Source organism: Parasteatoda tepidariorum, unplaced genomic scaffold (assembly GCF_982258835.1).
Source record: "Parasteatoda tepidariorum strain Cologne lab strain unplaced genomic scaffold, Ptep-v5.0 scaffold_210, whole genome shotgun sequence".
Taxonomy (NCBI): domain Eukaryota; kingdom Metazoa; phylum Arthropoda; class Arachnida; order Araneae; family Theridiidae; genus Parasteatoda; species Parasteatoda tepidariorum.
Genome location: NW_028257569.1, coordinates 9,892 through 18,010, shown reverse-complemented (window position 1 = coordinate 18,010; position 8,119 = coordinate 9,892). Strand labels below are relative to the sequence as shown.

General features: G+C 31.8%; 1 long non-coding RNA gene across 1 annotated transcript; it reads left to right on the top strand.

Moving 5' to 3' along the window:
* The first annotated feature begins 1,580 nt into the window (after positions 1 to 1,580).
* LOC147800769 (uncharacterized) lies at positions 1,581 to 7,564 on the top strand. The gene is made up of 3 exons (XR_015431205.1): positions 1,581 to 1,821; positions 1,924 to 2,004; positions 7,242 to 7,564. It is a non-coding gene; the product is annotated as an uncharacterized LOC147800769 (long non-coding RNA).
* The last annotated feature ends 555 nt before the right edge of the window (positions 7,565 to 8,119 follow it).

Here is an 8,119-nt window from a genome sequence, read left to right as displayed (position 1 = left end):
AGAATATGAATGATTCATTGATAACTGTTTCATTGAACCAGAGTAGTTAATTTTTTTCGAAATAATGTCGATATAATAACGATATAATGTAATCGACCTTACAACTATTTTACTTTTATTCTTTGGACTAGGGGTGCACGCCATTCGACTTTGAATTTTCAAATATAAAATGCAAAAATTAATACAAGAATGCGTAAGCTGGCTTTAACTAATTATAAAAAAAAGAGAAAAGAAATTATCTCATGAGAGGAATGTCTAAGTTAAAAAAGTATTGTAAAAACAATTGTTCTTTTGTTTAATTAGGGGTATTTTAAACCTTCATTTTCCTTTCTTTTAATTTTATAAATTATTCTTTTTAATAAACTAATGAAATGAGTGCGTAAATAACATCCATTCTTTTTACTGCAAACCAAGTTTACTTAGTATCATTCACAAATCTTATGAAGTGCAAATTCTACGGCCCCCGTGTAGGGTAGTAGGATAGTTTATGTATGATTAATAGTTTCAAGAGTGAACTCATATAAGTAATTAGCTAATTTCTTTAAGAATTCTAAATTTAAAAATTACTTGTTATTTCACAAATGTTACATCTAAAATTTCGAAACCCAACATTTCGTGACAACAAATTTTCAAGTTTTTGAAATTAAATATTCTATGTTGTGGTTTTGCATATTGTAGGACATTTACTAAGGAATGTTGTTACTGGAATGTTGTAACATTTACTAAGTTTTTCAATTTTATCGAAAAGAAATATCGTGAATTTTACAAAAACTTGGGATTCTGCATCAAAATCGAAATCTTTTTCGGGTTCTCCAAATTTTTTGCTGGATCTTATTTTTTTCTTTCCCTTACCTAAGAGACTCGAACTGAGGTGTAAAAGCAATTAGCCCTACAACTCTTCATAAATTTATAATAACTTATGTAAATTTGGTTTTAGTAAAAAAATTTCACACAAATGACGTTAAAACAGATTTTAAAAAAATGTCAGATAGGAAGTTCAGCGTTTAGATTCTAAAATATTGGAAAATCGTAAATGTATTAATTGATTCAAATTTTATTTTTAAAGGAGAGTAAAAAAATAAAAGGACAATCTGTTTTCTTTGCCTAGAAAGCAGCCTCAAAAATTTTCCTCTTGGTGCGTTGCAACGGAGAAACACGTTTCGCAGTCTTGTCATGCATTCAATTTCTCTGAGGTTGTTTTTAATTGTTTCACCTTATGGCAAGGTAATTTGGCATTCTTTCGCCATTCATATAAATCTTTATTGCAACCCAATTTTTTCGAAATTTTGTCGACCCCCCCCCCCCGATTTCAAGGGTCAGGATTCCAAATATGTAAAAAATATATATGTTTATTCAGAGAAAGTACGTTTTTGTGTCTGATTTCGTTACTTGATAAATAGTTAGCTCTAATTAATCAGCATATTTGAAGTATCCCCCGGAACCATTAAGTTTGACACTTAGTTTGTGAAAATCCGATCATTAGAACGAAAGTTATTCAGGGTGATATCTTTTTTTCCGAACTGTTCAATCTGCATCATCTCTGATGATAAATACTCATGTAATGTGTCCACTTAATAATACTTACTTTTATTTTACTAGGACCAGAACGCATACCACCTCAACTATCCTCACCTCATGATGAAGGGGTAAAAAGAGCCACTTGCACCCCGGCCACCTGAAACGACTGCGACTCCATAGCAGTAGACGGCTTTAGTCTTTGTCCTAAGGGGAGTTCTTTAAATAGACATACTATAAGTTGCTGTCTCGTTTCTACCTGTTTCCGTGATGTTTCGCACAGTGCACAAGTTCGTTTTTTAAAATGTAAGTGTCGTTAATTTTTCAATAAATTTTTATTAAATTTTGTGATTTGAAATGCCGATTACCACATTTATTCTCTTATAATTTTTTTTTCAATTTTTACAGAACAAGTTGTAGCCTTTTTTTCCTGATATGGAAGAGCGATGACGTTGATTTAGGTGCATAATGTGATAAACCATAATTCAGGTACGAATTTCCTTCTCATGTTCCGTGCTTAATTTTATGATTACCTGTTTCGAAATTCAAGTTTCACTTCTCAATAATGATTCTAAAACAATTCTAGTTTTTTTTTCTAGTTGCAACAACACTATTTATAGTCTCTTTTTTTTTTTGAAAAAAATGAAAATAACTCTTAACGGTGCAACCTGTTCTTTTTGCTGACTTTTTTCTTCTCAAAATTGTAGATTTCAAAACACAAGGTACATATTTTCTTAAACACAATCTTTTTCATTGTCATTAATTTAAAAAAAGCTTTTTTTTGTCCAAATAATTATTCGAAAAAAAAAATCATTTATAAAATGGCGTTGCTTTCATAACCTTTTATGACAATTCTACTAGTGACACTTACAAACAGAAAAATTTTCTGGCAATTTTTAAAATGTTTTAAATTTTAATAAAAATTACAGGAAATCGGTAACTTTCATTTGATTACCAAAAAATTGGCCAACACAAGATTTCGCTGTTTTTTGACAAAATAATCAAAAGTTTAAATTTAACATCGAATTTAGAAAATCGATATCACAATAAATAAATCGTTATCTCTCCACAAAAAAGATATAATAATATTTAAATACTATAATAATTAATATATTAAAAGATATAATAATAATATTCAAAATTAATTTTAGCTGAACGAAAGAAATAAAAACAGAAATTTAAATTTGGCCTCCAAACTTAAGCCCAGCTCCCGACATCGTTAACCGATATAAGATATTCGCTTTCCCATTTCTCAAAAAAGTTTTGGATTGAAAAACTTTTAACTGTGCTTTCATTTAGAAAACACTTTATTCTTACTTCTAAAAAATAGCCCGGAATAGGAAATTATTAACGTATATTAATTTGAATAAAATTTATGTTATCCCATCCGCAAAATGATTTTACATAACAAGAGTAAACTATAAAACTTTTTGTCCTTGAAATGACGAATTTGAATTTTGTCTTCAAATGTTAGTCCTCATGGTAGTAAACCTTTATTCGTGTCTTCAAAATGTTCGTCCATTGTAAACAGTCGTTAACAAGGCAGCAATAGAAGTTGACCTTTTCTAAAAAATTCCAAGAATTTTATTAAAAAAAAGTTTTTTATTTAAAAGCAAACATTTATTGGCATTTTTTTTTCAATTTTTTACCATATTCTAAACCTATGCGTATAAACATATTTTCTATTGTGTTTAAATTGAATTTATTGATTACTATTGATTAAAAGCTATAAATAAAAACATTTATGTTACAATAATGTACCAGACGTCTAATGCTGCAGCTGCCAGTAATACCTGTTTCAATAATACTAGGAGGCTTCGCCCCCTGCTCGCTAACGCTCGCCAACCCCCGAGAATTGCTACGCAATCCTATGTGGTTCACGCCGTGAACCATGGCTCGTTGCGCTCGCTCGCCAATGAACACAATGTTCTAGCACAAAGACATAATATATTATCATCAAGGACATAGTATTTTATCATCAAAGACATAGTATTGTACTTATGTAGAAGAATTCTACCAATGTTCTTATTGGCTTTTAAAAAAGTATATTAGCTATTTAGATTGTACATGGTGAAAAAATCAAAACATTAGCTAAATAAGAAACATATTAGCAAAATAAATTATCGAATATTGATTCACTAATATTCTGCATTTTAAAGCGTGAAAATTCAATGCATAAATAAACGCGAAATATAAAAAAATTCAATTTCATTCAATACAAACACTTAAACGTTTTTTAGACGTTTAGGTAGCTCCCAGTAGAAAAATATCAATTCAACAGCGGCCTTTTAAAGCATTCTCGCTTCAATTAATTAATTAATTCCTAATTGAGTTTAAATTAAATATTGTCATGTTTTTAGTACATGAATCTGAATTGAACAACCAGATAATGCTCACTCTGGTTATTGTTATCTGGTTGCTCACTACGTGCTCTTGCGCGCCGAATCCAATCAATTAAAAATGAAAAATGTTGCCAGCGCGAGAAAAGAAATATCATCGATTTTATTGATACATACATACATACGTACGTATTAGCGTTTTATATAATATAGAAGATAGATGCTATAACAGATACTGTGACAGAAACAATCAGTTTCTTACCTTCTACAAGTTGTATGATGGATACAGCGATATTTAAAAGATATTTTCATGTCTTCAAGCTTCAGAAGTTTAAATTTTAATTGAAGTAAAAATTGTATTTCAGAAATATGTGAATAGTTTAAGTTTTTATTAATTTATATGCATGAAGTGCAGTGCGCAAAGAAAAATCAAACCACTTTGAATAACTTTTTCTCCCAATGATCGGACTTTCACGTTCAAACTCTTTCCCAGGGGGTAACTTTAAACGTGGTTATTTGTGTAGACGATATTTTAATTTTCATAATCAGACGCAAAAACGTTATTTTTCTAAAACAAACAGGAGTCGAGTTTCTGACCCTCAAAATACAGGGGGTCGCCGCAATCTTCCGCTATATAAAAATAAATTAATAAGATTGTGCTAGTTGAATTTTTTACTGTGCAAATAAACTTTAATAATAAGTGTATTAATTCACTCAATTTTTTTTTTCATTCCTTGTTGAAGTTATTAACTTTTATTTCTTAATGGTGCATTACACAAATAGTAAAAATGTTAGCAATATATAGTGATGCGTTTTTTTTTCTTTTTGCTGCAATTGTTCCTATTTACTTTATTAGAGGCTTGATCCAACCATTAGCCTGTCTTACGCCAATATGGGCGGATGTGTCTCTGTCTAGTGTTTCATAGATTTTATCCGAAATGATTAAGTCACATAATGTTTTAAAGTCATTTACTTCTCTCAGACGTAAATTATACTCAAAAGTTGAACGAATTCATGTTGCAAATTGAATGTGTGATTCATCAAAATTTTTTCTTTGGTGGCGAAAATTAAATAGACACTGTTGAGGGGTTATTTGGTTTTCTCTTAAGATTAATGATTTAAGTTTTTGGTAATTTTTTAATTCCTCTTCCACGTATAAAAGCGCTTTGTTTGCTTTTTCTTGCAAAATTGCTATGAGAATTTCGGATTTAAGTTAATCTTTTACGTTTTTGGTTTTGAATGCTCGCTCCAAAGAATTAAAGAATAAGCCAAGATTTTCAGGATTTCTCGGAACAGTTACTGTTAAGGTTCGTATACTTTTAATAAGTGATTCTAAATCTTGATGCGAATTTGTTAAATCAGAACTGCTGTTTACGCTCATATCCCGCTCATTTTGACTAAGTGATTGAAGTTGAATTTCTTTTTCTATTCTAGCTAATTTTACTTTTTCTAGTTCTAAATTAAGTTGTTGCATTTTTACCATTTACTGTGTTCGGTTCTTTTTTATATTCGTCTGAATTTTCAATTATAGTTTTTAGTTCGATTACTGTAGCGTTAGAAGGAGTGGGAATATTTAGTTCTTGGGTTAATGTTATTAAATCTGTTTTTGTTGATTTGTACATTTCGAAGTTCACAAAAAGAAGAAAAAAAAAAAGAGTCACCTACTTCAAAGGTTTATTTGCAGATAAAATTTTTGGTATCCGGTAACACTGGTGCAACTCACAATTCAGGCATGAACTCTGTATCAGTTGACGATATGCGGTAGTTTCAGTAGTTTCAAGCAACTTCGATGGTGATTCTAGTACTTTCCAGCAACTTCGATGACGATTCTAGTTGTTTCCGGCAATTTCCACAGTAAATCTAGCTGTTTCCAGGAACTTCACGGCGTTTCTAGCAGTTGTAGTTTTTCATTCAAGTCAGCCCTGCGCGGAACTTGAAAATGGATTCGTTGTCACAGTTTTTGGTCCACAGTTTTTATTTTCGAAGTTTGGTTACGCAATGCTCAGCGTATTTTTTTTGTTAGCAAGTAATTTTTTGTGATTATCGTCCTACGCGACGTAATCGACGTTGTAGAATGGATTAATTTTGGCCCTCCGCGGCTCAAATAGTTTTTAATAGCTCAACCTTGACTCGTTGGCTATAATCGTTGAAAAAATGAAAAGTTATTGCTCAAATCGCAATCCACATTCCCGTGGACGAGCCCCCATTTGTAGGATAAAGGGGGTGAAGCGAGGGTTTCTCAAAAATAAAGAAGCTGTGCTAAACTTAATAAAAATATATTATAACAAAATAAGCTACAATTTTCACTGGCATCCTCCTAGAGCCAGTCATTTCAACTACATGGTGTAAAAGTAAAAGAAGAGTAAATGTAGAGGTAAGTGTCCTTGATATCATCACGTGATAGGATGAATGCTTCGTAGATCGGATCTGTATTCCACACACACATATATATATGTATATATAACCTCCAAAATCAGTTTTTTTTATATACGTATATAACCTCCAGACCCCCAAAAATGTTCAGAGAGAACACTGATGTATTTGATTATTTTTAAATTTATTTTCCATCATTCTCTACAGTAGAATTGCTTTTCAAAAAGTTAAATTGCCTCCTTTGATTACGATTTGCAATTGAAAAAGATTTCTCCTTTGCTTGTGTACTGCGATTTAAGTATAAGCTAATTGTGTGAAAGAAAAAAGAAACTTTTACGAGAAATATTTCTTAAATTTTGTTTATATCACTGTGATTATTTGGGTAAAAGAAATGACAGAGATTTATTTGTATTCAAAACTTAATTACAGTCAGTATTTTTGTCTGATCAGTTATCGATTATGAATATCAAATAGTCTAAAAGATACGAGTTACTATATATATATAATCAGACGTAGCCGAGAGATGGAAATAAGCAGGTTTCAGGCACCAGGCTATACCTGAATATCATTTATTGAGACACATTCCTAAAGAGCTAGCATTCAAGTCACAAAATCGTTGTGCTCCTCAATAAAAATTAGGGAAAATCTTCCGAAGTAAATTAGTTGAATGTTTCATTTTAGGGAATAAAGGAAATCATTGTAATTGGTCTATGGGAATATAGTTTTCTCACGAGTTAGCAAAGGGAAAAATGTCAAGGTCAATTAATGCATACTTGAACTAAAAATAGTTTAAAAGACAGCATGTGAATTTTAAAGTGTGAGAAAGAGAGTTTTGTTTTCAATAGAAAATTAAGAGAGATTTACAGAAAAGGAAAAACAGAAAAAGATTGGTTGAAGCTTTTTATGTTAAATATATACAGTAAATATTGTTTTTCTCTGAATTTAATAACTATTTTATTTAACTTGTTTTTGCAACTTTATTTTTCTTATAGAGCATTTTTTTTTCGATTTTAGATATGACAGCCTAAATGACAGACTTGAGCCAGCTTTTAGATTATTCTAGACTTTCTTCTAAGCTTGTTCTAACGCCATAGGAAGCTGGCAGCTCACCACTATCTCGATCAACAGCTCCAGAAAGGTCTACAGGCACAAAAAAGCGAGCGTTTAGGAGTTTCGATACACCTTCTCCAACTGACACCAACAAAAACGATGTTAAAGTTGACGCAAATCTTACCGAATGATGATTATGATGAAATTTGTTTGTCGTCGGCTGAAATATCCATTATGAGAAAGATTCTAACGACTCATCTGTTAGTTTCATCCCATGAAGTTGAAATTTTGCAAAAGAACGGTGACTCTGCTGTGTACTCGGTGAAATTTTACGCTCCATCTGCCACAAAATCTGTTAAAAATAGCCATTAATGCTCCTTCCAAGAGTCAAGAAAAAACTCTTGCATCTTTGCTAGCTGATCCCCCAGTCAACATAATCGCACAGGTTAAACTACAGTTTTCGTTTTGTCTATCTCTATTTTATATTTTATAACCGTAATTGAACAGGCGACCCAATTTTCGGTTTTACAACTAATGTTCAACTACATAACCTTGTAATTTTGAAACAAATCCAGAAGACAAGGGAACTAACTCCTGGATCAAGAAATTGCCTTCGTGGAGGACTTTTTGGAGGAAGTAGACCGCATTTGCCTGACGTGGAGGGGAAGACCACGCCATGGTTAGCTTGACGGCAAGGGGACTCTAACCTATGTTCCGTCTACCACTGAGTATATTTCACGTCAGCACTGTGGTCGGTGCAAGCCAGATGCGGAATTCGTATCAACAAGCAATCGCCGGAATTCGAGCCCAGTTAACCTCAGTGGAAGGCGAACGCTTTATCC